This window comes from Limanda limanda, chromosome 23 (genome assembly GCF_963576545.1).
Source record: "Limanda limanda chromosome 23, fLimLim1.1, whole genome shotgun sequence".
NCBI lineage: Eukaryota > Metazoa > Chordata > Actinopteri > Pleuronectiformes > Pleuronectidae > Limanda > Limanda limanda.
In genome coordinates this window covers 2,279,393-2,293,215 of record NC_083658.1, presented here as the reverse complement: position 1 = coordinate 2,293,215, position 13,823 = coordinate 2,279,393, and the positions used below count along the sequence as shown (strand labels likewise).

Here is a 13,823-nt window from a genome sequence, read left to right as displayed (position 1 = left end):
AATGAGTTTACATCCAGAAACCGGTTTATAGATAGATAGATAGATAGATAGATAGATAGATAGATAGATAGATGACTTTATTCATCCCCGAAGGGAAATTAAGTCGTCATAGCAGCCGGTATATTTGAATACAATAAAATACAATACAGTACAATAAAATAAAAAATAATGAGGTAGAAAGAATAAAAACAGAAACACAAGATAAATAGGTAGATAAGGTGCAGTGGCAAGATGATGGTAATAGTACTGATGATATGATGGTAACGTTATTGTTAGACAGTGTATAATATATACAAATAGTACAGTATATATAGTATATAATATAACATTTTATATATGATAGTAATTATACCAATATAATAGCAGTAATAGTAGTAATATATTAATAATGGCAGCAACAGTATATATAATAATAGTAAATATAATAATAAAATGTACACATGTATAAATATGTGTATATAGACTTATATATACAAAGAATATACAGAGTATGATATATTATGATATGATATATAGTAGAGGTATAAATATAAGTATTTGACTATACAATAGATAATATAATATACAATGAGTGTAAGAATATGTAGACAGAGTGTGCAAAAGACAATATTATTTAGAAAATTATATATAATATCAATATGGTTTATATTAACACATGTTACATATGATGTGAAGTAAATGTATATGGAGCGGAGTGTTGTACAGGTCCACAGTGCAAGGAGACAGGTATATTTAGTGCAGTTCTGTGATGGTGGCTCTGACAGAGGTAGATGATAGATAGTGAAGTGTCGTGTTGAAAACATCAGTTAAATTCCCCGTTAGACTGATGTAGCTGTTCAAGGCTGGTGAGAGAAATAGATGTGAGTTCCAATCCGCAGTAAAACAGATTGTGATATGAAATTATGTAGTTCTGATAACGTGATTGATATTAAAAATCAGTGAAGCTCAGGAATTGTTTGAAATGGTTTGAACTGTTGTATAATTAGAGTTACAAACACAAACTCTCACTTCGTTGTCTTTCATTCAGTGTGAGAGCAATGCATGATGGGATACAATAAATGTTAAAGGGGAAAATAATTGGCACCAAACATTTTAAAGAAAAAAAGGCAAACTCACAATGCAGCAGGTGATTTCAGACAGAACTATTAGCTGTGATTGAAATGTGTGGACAGAAAAGGCAAATTTGCTTCATTGAAATTAAATAACGTTTTAAAATCAGCAACTATGGAAGTAAATTAATAGTTATATTATTGTTTGCCACTGTCGGACGTGCGGAGGTGGGGCGTGTCGCGTCACTTCCGGTGGCTGAAATGTTTGTGCACGGATCCCTGAAGTCGAGGCTGTGAGTGAATTCATTTAGATTCTGAGACTGAAGGTTTGATGTCATCTGTTGTGAATCTGTGAAGTTTGTGAAGATTGAAGTGAGTTGAGGAGACAAAGGAGAAACTCTGCTGCTTTTCATTGTAGCATCGAGAAGTTGCTCCTAATAAATATTGTTTGAAAAGCTCCTTGAGAGGAAATATGTTTGTCGCTGCTTTGATTCGAATAATTATTAGAAATTGTAGTCAATAGAAGTAAGTGGTCAGTGTTGTAATTCAAATCGTAATGGACTTTCCCCTTAATAATATCGTACGGAAAGAAGACATTAAATACTTTATTTGATTTGGTTGTTAAGGTCTTGAGTGTAAGTAAAACACATAAAATGTAATAAGTGACATTAACGTTTGAGCGTTTTCCGTTTTGTTCCAAACTTCAGTCCTACACTGAGGAGATGAGCTTCAACAGATTAATGTGATAAATGATAAGAATGCACAGAAGAAGTAGTAACAGCAGCAGAAGAAGACGAAACAGAAGAAGAAGAAGTATCAGCAGCAGAAGAAGATACAGAAGAAGAAACAGCAGCATAAGAAGAAACAGAAGAAGTAACAGCAGCAGAAGAAGAAGATAAAGAAGATACAGGAGAAGAAGAAACAGCAGCAGAAGAAGATACAGCAGCAGCAGAAGAAGAAGAAGAAGAAGAAGAAGAAGAAGAAGAAGAAGAAGAAGAAGAAGAAGTAGCAGCAGCAGAAGAAGAAGAAGAAGAAACAGCAGCAGAAGAAGAAGCAGGAGCAGAAGAAGAAGAAGAAACAGCAACAGAAGAAGATACAGAAGAAGAAACCTAAAGTATTGCTCATTGGGTAAAAAAGAGGAATCAATGTGTTTTAAAGTGGAGTTATGATATTAAATGGTAGCTGGTGATGTGGTCCCAACTGTTGGGGATGAATTTATGTATTTATTCAGTTGATGCTTATGTAATGCTGGGGGTTACTAGTATGTTCCCATGAAAAACACTATAAATATATGCAAGTGCTTTTCATTCACCATATGTAAATAAATGTGTTTTGTGTTGCAGAGTGTCGGTGAAGGAGGACGATGAAGCATTGTTCTCAAAGCAGAGGAGAAAATGACAAGAATGATGTACACCTCAAAGTTAATGCACATAAATAATGTTTAATACTAGTGCTGTGCCTGTTTGAAAGTGAGTTGTGAAAGTTTGTCTTGCTCCAATTTGTTATGAAATGAACCAGAATTTGCCTTTGTTAGTGATTATAGACAAGTTTGACTTACAGAAGTGGTCATACATGACACAGCTGATTATTTCAGAGCCAAGCTGTGTAATTCTGCTCAGCACGATAACATTAAAATCAATGTGCTGTTACTTTGAAGAGAGCGTTCCAAACAGGAAGTGATTCTGAGTGTTGTCATATTGAACTTAATAGGATCACGTGTCCAAAGTCAACAATGAACCTTGTGTGAGCTCTAATAAAGCACATGACAGGTGTGTAGCTGAAGATATGAACAGTTTAGAATTGGCAGATGTATGAATGAAAGTAAGTACTGCAGTAGTTATTGAAATTGATGTTTATTGTCTATATTCTATTATTTTTTATAGCAAGAGACATGAGGCCCAGAGTGGATGTGAGAGAAAGAAGACGTTGCACGTCAGTACGACTTTGAGGTACACGCAACTCACAACACTACATTTGGACTGTCTGGTCTTGCAGTTGTAATTAGTACATGAAGATAATATACAGTAAAAATCCAGACAAGAGGAAGTAAAACAAAAGGCATATTGTAGATGACATACTCAGTATACTTGTGTGTGAGATCAAGTATGAAGGATTTATTATATGGGCTGTAATATACATGTACAAACACACATTGCATATTGTAAAGCAGCTGTCAGTGAGACTTTATGGAGTGGTGTGTTGGTTTTTGAGGATCCAGTAGCTGAGCTGCAGGTCAGGCTCCTGGTGAAGGAGCAAAAAGAGGTCGTTGGTTCATCTTTGTGATTTGAAACGGACGGAGGAATAGTTGAAGATGAGTCAACGATGCATTTATTGAAAGTAGATTCATCATGAAGAAGGGCAAGTAGCAAGTAGTTGCTGTTGACAGGTAGTGAAATATGAATATTAGCAATTGTTTTGGTGTGGCTGTCGACATTGGATAAATACTGAAATGTTTTAAATGATGTACGAGAGGTCCTGTTGTCCAACGTTAAAATCCATGTGAACAAGTGAAGTATTGTGGAATGTTGTGCCTTGTGGGAAAAATGGTTTCATTCAGACTGATGTTTTCCCAGGTAACCCAGCCATCGTCATCATCATCATCATCATCATCATCATCATCATCATCATCATCATCATCATCATCATCATCATCATCATCATCATCATCATCATCATCATCATCTCCACCACTGTCTGATCATGATGTGGATGCATGAGGTGACGCCTTTGACATTAGTAACGTTTTGTGCTGGTGTCCTTTCATCAGGTGTCCATTAGGGCTCAAAGGTGTTTGCTCCTCACGACGATCTTCTGTCTTTGTCAGCTCCACTGATGTTTGTAGTGTCTGTTTTGAGGCTGTGTCAATGCTTCTATGTGCAAGCGTGTGATGGCTGAGAGATGTGATGGTGTAATACAGTTGGTGGAGGAAAGAAAAGCATGTTTCACTGGATGTTGTTAGAGAACCGCAGAGTTTGCACCAGTAGGTGGCGGTGTTGAGTCTGTTGTGAACCTGAAGGAAGGTGTGAGTGAGTTTGTCATGTTGATGATCAGTTGGTGTCACTAGAGGCCAGCTGTACTGAATGTAGATTATATACGGTCCTAGAATGGTGACTCAAGTGTTACAATAAATGTCAATGTACTTTAGTGTAACGTTAGTATTTTATGTATCATATTTAGAACAATGAACGATTTGAATCAGTTTTCAGATGACAGTGTTTATTATATGTTAGGTGGGATCAAATCAAAAGTAGTGCTTTTGTGCATTAAATACATGTGGCTGTAGGAAAAGTGCTTCATGTCAATTAAAAGTAATAATGTTAAACAACAAGTTTTATTAATTGAAGCTACCTGGGGGCAGCACCTTTGTAAAGAAGGGACCAGATAGGCATTGTATTGATGAAGTGTCATGAAAGTACACATGTGCAACATGAATACTAGTGCTGTGGCAGTTTGAAAGGTGTTTGCCTGGAGGTCTTTGAAAAAGGGACCTGGTCATTAGTGACTTATTATCCAATTTGGTGTTGTTCCTCTGTATTTATCCAAAACTCAGTAATGAAGATCGTATGAGCTCTAATAAAGCACAGGATGGGTGTGAAGCTAAAGATATGAACAGTTGAGATATGTGACCAAAGTCAGATATGTAAACGAAAGCTGTTAACTGTCCTGCAGAAGTTATCTAAAAAGATGTTTATTGTATTTGTTGTTAACGTCCTCACAGTGGGAGACATGAGGCCCAGAGCTGGACTGGATGTGAGTGAAACAAGACGTTGTGCTTCAGTACGACTTTGAGGTACTTTGAACTCACAACACGCTCGTCTTGCATTTGTAGTTAGTACATGAAGATGATACACAGTTGAAATGAAGACAAGTAAAAGAAAGGCATATTATGGACGACATACTAAGAACAGTGGTGTGTGTGTGTGTGTGTGTGTGTGTGTGTGTGTGTGTGTGTGTGTGTGTGTGTGTGTGTGTGTGTGTGTGTGTGTGTGTGTGTGTGTGTGTGTGTGTGTGTGTGTGTGTGTGTGTGTGTGTGTGTGTGTGTTATTGTGATTTGAGGAGTGATTGTCCAGGAGTTGAGCTACAGGTGAGGGTCCTGTTGAATGAGCAAAAGCAGCTAGTTTGTGTGGATGGATGCATTTGTAGTTGAAGATGAGTCAACAATGCATTTATTGACAGTTGATTCATCTTGAAAAAAGGCCATTACTTCTTATGTGTGGCAGTCAACATTGAATGAGAGTTCCTGCAGGAAAACTGAGAAGTCCACGTTAACATGTGAAGTATTGTGGAATGGTGGAAAAAGTGGTTTCATTGAGACTGATGTTTCCCAGGTAACCCTGCCATCATCACTTTTGCCATCTCCTCCACCAGTGTGTGATCCTTAGAATGCATAAGGTGAGTCCTTCAACATTGGTAATGTTTTGCGTCGTTGTAGTTGACCCTGGGCTGTCACACGACGAGTGCTGTTGTCTCTGTCTTGTCAGCTCCACTGATGGTTTCCGGCTGCGGGTTCTGTCAACACCTTGATCTGCAAGCGGCTGAGAGAAATGCTGGCGATAGAGTTGCTGGAGAAAGGAAAATCAAATGTGGATGTTAAAGACCAGTAGGTGAGTGGAGTCTCTTGTGAAACCCAGGGTATTATAATGTTGAAAATGTGTGGTTGTCATTGTCAATGAATTAAGTGTTACCATTATTGATTTGGATGAGAATGTCATAGAATGGTGACAGCAGTAGTCCAAACCAATTTAAAACCAACATCATACTGTGACCTTAGTCTTTTTCTTATCATATTTTGGACAACATACTAAGCTATGCCTTTATTATTTGAACCAGTTTTCAGATGAGATACTGTTGTGATTATTGTACCTTAAGAGGGATGAAATAAAAGTATTAATCTCAAATAACAAGTTGAATTATTGAAGCAGCATCCTTCAAAGGAAGGGACAAGATTGGCATTAAAGTAGACATATGCAACATGAATGAAAAGAACATTTGAGTTTGATCAAAGTCTTTATTGTGAAAGTAGTCAAAGTATAAATAACAATTAGCTTTCAAAGTCACGTGACATGAAGCACAAGTGCGTCATCAGTGTTCAATTGTGTCCCTATTGCGTGCAGGTGGGGAAGAGAGGATTGAACCAATGGCAGCCCTCGCTGCCTCGTCAGCCGCAGCGGTGGGTTTGGCAGGAGGAACCTCAGCTCAGTCAAAGGCCAGGCAGGCTTTGAAGCGTCAGCTTCAGCGTCTGCTCCAGTGTAAGCTTCAGCGTAGGGTCCACGCGCCCGGGGTTCATTCGCCAGTAGCTTCAGCCTCGTCCGATGAAGTCTCGGAGAATGAAGTCACTGCAGTCGGCCGTTGCAGTCAGCTGGGGCGGGCACGGGAGGCGCGGGACTCGCACTCGCTTTCGTCTTTGGAGGCCCGGAACCCTGCCTCTGCTCTGCCAGGTCTGTCTAATCTTCTCAGACGTGTGGCCGTTGCTCTGCCGGGTAAGTACAGAAAGATTCATTGCTCTTTGGAGGCCCCAAACCAGGTCTGTCTAACCTTCAACTTCCCAACAGGTCCAGAGATGCTATGCTAGCTTCACAGACATGTGGCCTAACCATTCTTCCAAACCCTTGCTAAACTCTACCAGGTAAGTAGAGAACATGTTCATTTCTTGCCCTTACAAACCCTATCCTCTAGTGGCCTAACCGTTGTTCTGCCGGGTGAGTAGAGAAAGCACTAATTGCCTCACCCTACTAACACTTTCAAACAAACCCTTTCGTCTTATGTCACCGCACATGTGCTTGTCTGACTCGGTGTTGGCCCGACAAACGACCTGTCCCAGTCTCATAAAGACAGGGCCCAAAATGTCTTCACCCTGGGAACCTACTCTTCCCCTTTTTATGCTGACAAAAGCTCTTTGTGTCAAATCAAACTGGTTCTTCTTTTGCACCCTTTATTGTCAAATTACCTTTCCTTTTCACCTGCTCCCAACCGCCTCTGTGTCCCCGTACTTCTAAACCTTTCTGTTGCAAATGACCCCCTACTAATCCTGTCTTTTCTCTCAGACACAGGTTCCGGCAGCTGTCCGACCGACTCGCCGAGACCAAACTCCTTCATCGGATCTTTGGCATCAACTTGGACTTACTTGACTCTTGTTCTGCCAAATGAAATGTACTGTGTAACTCTGCCGAGTCCATTAAAAGTCTGCACGTCTTGTGCTGTCCAATTGCACTATGACTACAGGAATTGTTTTTCCACTCCATCAGTTGCTTGATACACACGGAACACTTTACAATTACACGTTGATACAATGTAACAGACTTGCATATACATTACAATCAAATGAAACATTCAGTCGTTGGTTGATTTTAGAAGCTTTACTCAAATACTTTACAACACCAAGGCTGTGTTCAAAAATACATTAGTGAATTTGCTCTTCAATAATACCATTACCTCCAAAAACTCGCAGACCACCACTTCAGACACACACACACACCTCTCATAACAACAAACCCTTTCTGGCAGCCTGTCATCAAACTCATGCATAAAGCAGTAACTGCTATGACTCATCCACAACATCAGACCAAATGTTCTGGGTAGTCTGACAGTCGCCACCACTTTGACTAGTGTCACCTTAGAAACCAGGTTGTGGTCCCAACTGTGAATGGAGGTGGTCTCACCCTCCATCTCCTGTGATTTCATTTGACGCAAACCTAACCACTGCTGCTAGTGCTGTAACTGCGGATGGCCAAAGACAATCCACAGAAAGCTGGGGAGCTGCCAGTAGGGTGTGGAGCAAATATTACAAACCGCAAAACAAGACGCAAGGAAGTATGTGACCACACAAGCTGGAACCAACCCCGTGGTGGCCACTTGGAATGTAGGTCACAGGCTACAATGACAAAACACCTCAAGGTGTGGATGTCCACTACAGTGAGCCAGTCGACCCACTGGCAAAGCAGGCAGGCTGTGCAGTCTTCTACCATAGACTGTACTTCTTCGCAATACCTACCCAACAAACAAAATCCCTGTAGCATTGCTTCACCTTCACAATGCCTAGGTGACAACCATGCAGACATCATTCATGACTCCATGGAACAGCACAGGCTCTCAGATGAAGATCCTGAGCTGATGCAAGCTGGACATCTCAAAGGGCGAGCAAATGGATAAACTCTACTTCAGGGCCAGGTCTGGTTGAGGGTAGCTCAAGACAGTAGCTCTGCCAGAAGCAAGTGGCGGTGTTGGACTCTCTCTCTCTCTCTCTCTCTCTCTCTCTCTCTCTCTCTCTCTCTCTCTCTCTCTCTCTCTCTCTCTCTCTCTCTCTCTCTCTCTCTCTCTCTCTCTCTCTCTCTCTCTCTCTCTCTCTCTCTCTCTCTCTCTCTCTCGCCAGCAGTGGGTCATCAGCAGTCTCTGCTCTGACCCACTTGGAGCATGCAAGGCTATGAGGGCCTGGCGGTCGGTCCACGGTGTAAAGTATCATCCATACACGTACATATGCCACCTCCCCCAATGACTACTTCTGTTCAGCTGAGGGACCAACAGGCCACAGCATCAGTGCCTCACTGAAGTTGGAACAGATCAGAAATAGGGATCGTGGCTCTCGCCAAGTGTGCAAGCACGGGTGGCAAGGTGAGCTGTGCCTTCACTTCACAGCAGGAAGGAGTCCAAGTGCCGTCCTTTTACAGGATATCTCGCAGCAGTCCAGTGGCCGGGGAGTATTGGGGAAGGGAGAGCAAGTACTTGGCTGTCTTTCCCAAGAACAATGCCAGCTTAGCTGCTCAAGGCAGTTCAGGGAGATGGAGCACATTACAATGACGTGGGCTGAGGCCATCAACTTTCAGGCTAAACCCCCACTGACTCAATACAGCACAGCAAAGACACACTTTCCCCCCCATTCAGTGTGAAGTTGTAGCTGGCGAGGACATTGAGCACTCGTCATGGATGGCCAGTGTACTGTCATCCAGGTACATGACTGCTCCTACAATGCTTTCTGAAAGCGGGGGGGCTGTGGCCAAAAGGCATGCGTATGTAACGCAAAACCCCAACGTGGGACACGAAGGCGGTAAAGTTGCACCTGCTAGGATGCAGTAGAGTGCAGGTAGCCCCGGCAAGATTGCGTGTGGAGGAAAACAATGACAATGCCCATGAGGTTGGCCCCTAACAGGGACTTGGAAGGTGAATGACAGAAGAGCCTCGGGTCTAACAACTACGCTTCAGCCACAGCACCAGAAAGATGCTGATGGAGGAAAAACACCAACAGGAGGAGGCAGCAAGGTGGGGTGGAGAGGAGGAAGATCAGCTGGAAGGACTTGTGGAGCTACATATGACATCCTTCCATCACTTAGCATTCTTCTTCAGTGGCTGGGTGAAGAAGCAGGATGTGCCCTCTGTTCCAGGCCCGCCGCCCTCCAACACGTCCTGACGGGCTGCAAAGTCAGCCTCACCCAAGGAGGTTTCACAGGTGAACCAACTCCTCAACAGCCTTGCCTCCACCATGCAAAACAAAACAACTACCACCAATTTGAAAGCCACTTTCATCCCTGAAGGGGCAAAAGCCACCTTCAGGGCCGCCCCACACTCCTGGTGCATGACCACCTGCAGTAGCCTGTGACTGGAAGACGCTGGTGGATGACACTTGTTTTGCCACCAGAGGTCGCTGCTGCTCCCCTCAGGCAAACACATCAAGGACTCAGTCTCCCAGGGTGCTTCACACCAATGTTTTCAACCGGCCCCTGGACACAACTTTCTAACCCCATCGGTCACTGTGGGCCCCATGGGGTCGCCAGGCCTATACATTTCCCCCTCTTTTCTTTCCACTCACCTTTCCCAGAGGAGTAATACTAACACAACACACATCAAACATTAAAAGCAGTTCTGAAAAGGTCATTTGTGATTACAACATTTGGTGCACGCTCACATGTGTTTGGGGAGGGGGGGGGGGGAGCTATGGAGAAGGCTCTGTAAGTGTTTGTGCCGACTGGATGGGAAAGGAGGTTAGCATCAGGGGTGGGGGTGTAGGAGGGGGCCTGGTTATGGAGGGCTTTATGAGTGAGGAGAAGGACTTTGTATTGGACATTATACTGGGAGAGCAGGAGACTTCTACATGTGATGTAGTTTATTTCGTACTTTCGACGATGTGCTACTGTTTCAATAGTGGATTCTGGAGGAGATGAAAACATCTACATCAAAGCTGCAGAGGAGGAGACTGATGGGCAGAGACAAGTTCCGACTGGTTTTAGTGAGCAAATTGGGACCAATTACGACAATCGTGTCCAATTTGTCACTGTTTAGTTTGAGGGACTTGATTTACATCCGTGATTTAATGTTGGCTTACAATGGAGCAGCTGAGGTGATGGATTTAGTGGACATGTCGAGCTTATTGGGGGTTATTGACAGGCCTGAGGGGGAGCCCAGCTAATTTCATTTAGTTAATTAAGCTGACATTAGTCCAACAGTTTTCTCTTTGGCTACTTTGGAGAGTACATATCAACAGACTAACATTTACTGGGTTAACCAATCGCAAATACATGAGGGGTATGTCGTTTGAAATATGATTATGATCGCATAAGGCCACGTGATTTCAGTCACATTATGTCCTCACTAACTATAGTACAAGTTAAGTTGGAACAGGAAATAAACAGACTGAAGCTTCAATGTCCCACACGACCTGAATTCATCTGAATCATTTCCTTTTCATAATTTTACATTCGATTCAAACTTGTCATAGATTGGAGAGAAGAACATCCACTCTGTTATTCATCTATAAAACTACAAGTGATAATCAACAAATGGAACAGAGTGACATGTCTTGCTGCTTCCATTGTTACTCGTATTTTACTTTATCTGTTGTCTTTATTTCAACTGAATATTATCTTAATGTACTAACTACAGCTGCAAGAAGAGTTTGGTACAGTACAAATGTCGTGTTGTAAGTACCTCAAAGTCGTACTGAAGAGCGACGGCTTGTTTTTCTCTCACCTCGTGTCTCGCACTGTAACATAATTAAAAACAAAATACATTAAACATCAATTTAAATAACTACTGCAGTAGTTGAGTAAATGTCCTTTGTTACTTCCCTGACCACTTGTGGTAAATAACATTTACAAGCTTTATACCAACAGCTTTCATTCAGATACCTGAGAATTCTCACAGATATAAAATGTTCATATCATTTGCTTCATCAAAGCTCACCCAAGGTTCATTGTTTACTTTGGTGCCATTTGGACACATGGTTAGTTCAATATGACAAGTAATGGAATCACTTCCTGTTTGGAAAGTTCTCTTCAAAGTAACAGCACATTCATTCTGTTGCTGTCGTGCTGAGCAGAATACAACAGCTTTTATTTTGACAACTTGGCTCGGAGTTACTCTACATTGGAATGTATAGAATCATTTACAGCACTTGAGTAAATCTGTTCAACTTGTCTATAATCACTAACAAAAACAAATTCAGTTTCATGAGAAAACACCAGATTGGATGAACACAAACTTTTCGATCTTCACTCTTCATCACAGGCTGGTTTATCTCAATCTCTGCCAAACAAACAGACTTATCATTAATGTGTACTATATGCCACTTGTAGATTATTATTGTTCAATCAGCAGCTGTCAGTCTTCAGGACGTCTTCTCCTCCAGGGACTCTCTCTCTTCTGCATCTGCAGAACACAACACATTTATTTTGATATAGTGAATGAAAAGCCCTTTAATATATTTACAGTGTTTTTATATAATTATTACATATATTAATTCTAATCACTGATGTTCAGATTCACATGAAATACAAATCAAAAACAGACATTGCAGTGTTTCACTTCAGAGGTTTAATTTACAATTCTATTCAATTTGACTTGTATACTCCAAATGATAATACACTTAATTACATTTCATTTAGCTGATGCTTTTATCTTAAGCAACTTACAATAACTTATCTCAAGGTTCTTTACATAAAAGGTTCACCCTTCAAAATTAGACAAGGACGACATCACCGGCTACAATTTGAGATCATAACTCTTTAACATTTTAAAACCACGTTGAACAGATTGATTTACCATATGAGCAACACTGTGGGGACTGTGGAGAGAAGACACCTCATCAGGTGGAAGACACCTCCAGGAGTGGGATGGTGGGGGGGGCATCTGTGTCAATCACTGCTCGTCACAGAGGGATCCGTCCAGCTGGGACTCTGAACCTCACCTTCAATTAACAATAATTAACTGCAGCCTCGGCCATTTCAACTGCTTTCTTATCATTTATCAAATTAATCTGTTGAGAAACAAACCACAGAGTTAATCTCCTGTTCTTCTGACAAACTTATCAACGAGTGTGGGAGTGAAGTTTGGGTCAAAAACACAAATGCTGAAAGGTTCATGTCAATTATCATCAACTTTCTTTTATTTTTTCACTCAAGACATTAAGAAGTACAATCAAATGAAATAAGACAGCTTCTACATTACAGCACTAATTACTTGTCGAGTAGTATTTAAAAATAAATCATTTAGAGGTGACGAAGCTAAATCACTTAACTCTTGTTCAGGACGAGCTCCACCATCTGTGAGGCAGGTTTCAGGAAGTTTCACTGTAGAACGTTAGACAAAAACAAAAAGGTAAAGTCAGGTATTTACTTTAAAGTATCTACAACCGGCTCCTATTCAATATTACAATAAAAGAATCAGAATCAGAAAGAAGTGACAAACCTATTTCACTGTGCAGGTTAGCAGGAGCAACTTCTCGATGCTGCAATGAAAAGCAGAAGACGAAGCTAAATCACTTAACTCTTGTTCAGGACGAGCTCCACAATCTGTGCGACAGGTTTCAGGAAGTTTCACTGTAGAAAGTTAGACAAAAACAAAAGGTAAAGTCAGGTTCTTTTACTTTAAAGTATCTACAAGCGGCTCCTATTAAATATTACAATAAAAGAATCGGAATCAGAAAGAAGTGACAAACCTATTTCACTTCACAGCTGTGCAGGAGCAACTTCTCGATGCTACACTGAAAAGCAGCAGACGAAGATAAATCACTTAACTCTTGTTCAGGTAGTTTCACTGTAGAAAGTTAGAGAAAAACAAAAAGGTAAAGTCTGGTACTTTTGCTTTAAAGTATCTACAAGCGGCTCCTATTAAATATTACAATAAAAGAAGTGACAAACATTTCACTTCACAGCTGAGCAGGAGCAACTTCTTGATGCTGCAATGAAAAGCAGCAGAGTTTCTCCTTTGTCTCCTCATCTCAGTTCAATCTTCAGAAACTTCACAGATTCAAAATAAAAGAAATCAAACCTTCAGCCTCGTTCTTCGTGGTTCAGTCACAGACACCACGTGGGACACAGGTTCGAGTCCCGCCTCAGCCGATGAGCAGGACACGAGGAGCCGCGGGGGGCCGTTTATAAACATTTCAGCCCCGGAAGTGACGCAACACGCTCCACCTCCGCACGTCAGTGGCCGAGGCCAAATATTAATTTCTCCTTTAATTCTGCTTTTCATACATTCACTTTTTTCATGGGCCAATATATAAATTTGATGTAACAATTCTCAAATTATTTGATGTGCTATTGAAATCATATTTAGTAACAAACACTTGTGAATATAGGCTATAGATAGATGATGTATAGATATATTATTATTATTTTTATCAGAATAATTAAGCATCAATAATAATAATTAATAATAGAATAAAAGTAAGCAATGATGTAGTAATCTGCAGACGAAACCTGGTTCTCAAACTGAACCAATAAACCTGCTGATTATCATTCACAAAATAAACGTTTCATTCTCGTAAAATGTAAGATATCTGTCTCT

The 13,823-nt window shown here is 41.0% G+C and overlaps 1 long non-coding RNA gene across 1 annotated transcript; it reads left to right on the top strand.

Moving 5' to 3' along the window:
• Positions 1–6,167: 6,167 nt before the first annotated feature.
• LOC132996899 (uncharacterized) lies at positions 6,168–7,230 on the top strand. Its single transcript, XR_009677147.1, has 3 exons — positions 6,168–6,529; positions 6,602–6,675; positions 7,094–7,230. It is a non-coding gene; the product is annotated as an uncharacterized LOC132996899 (long non-coding RNA).
• The last annotated feature ends 6,593 nt before the right edge of the window (positions 7,231–13,823 follow it).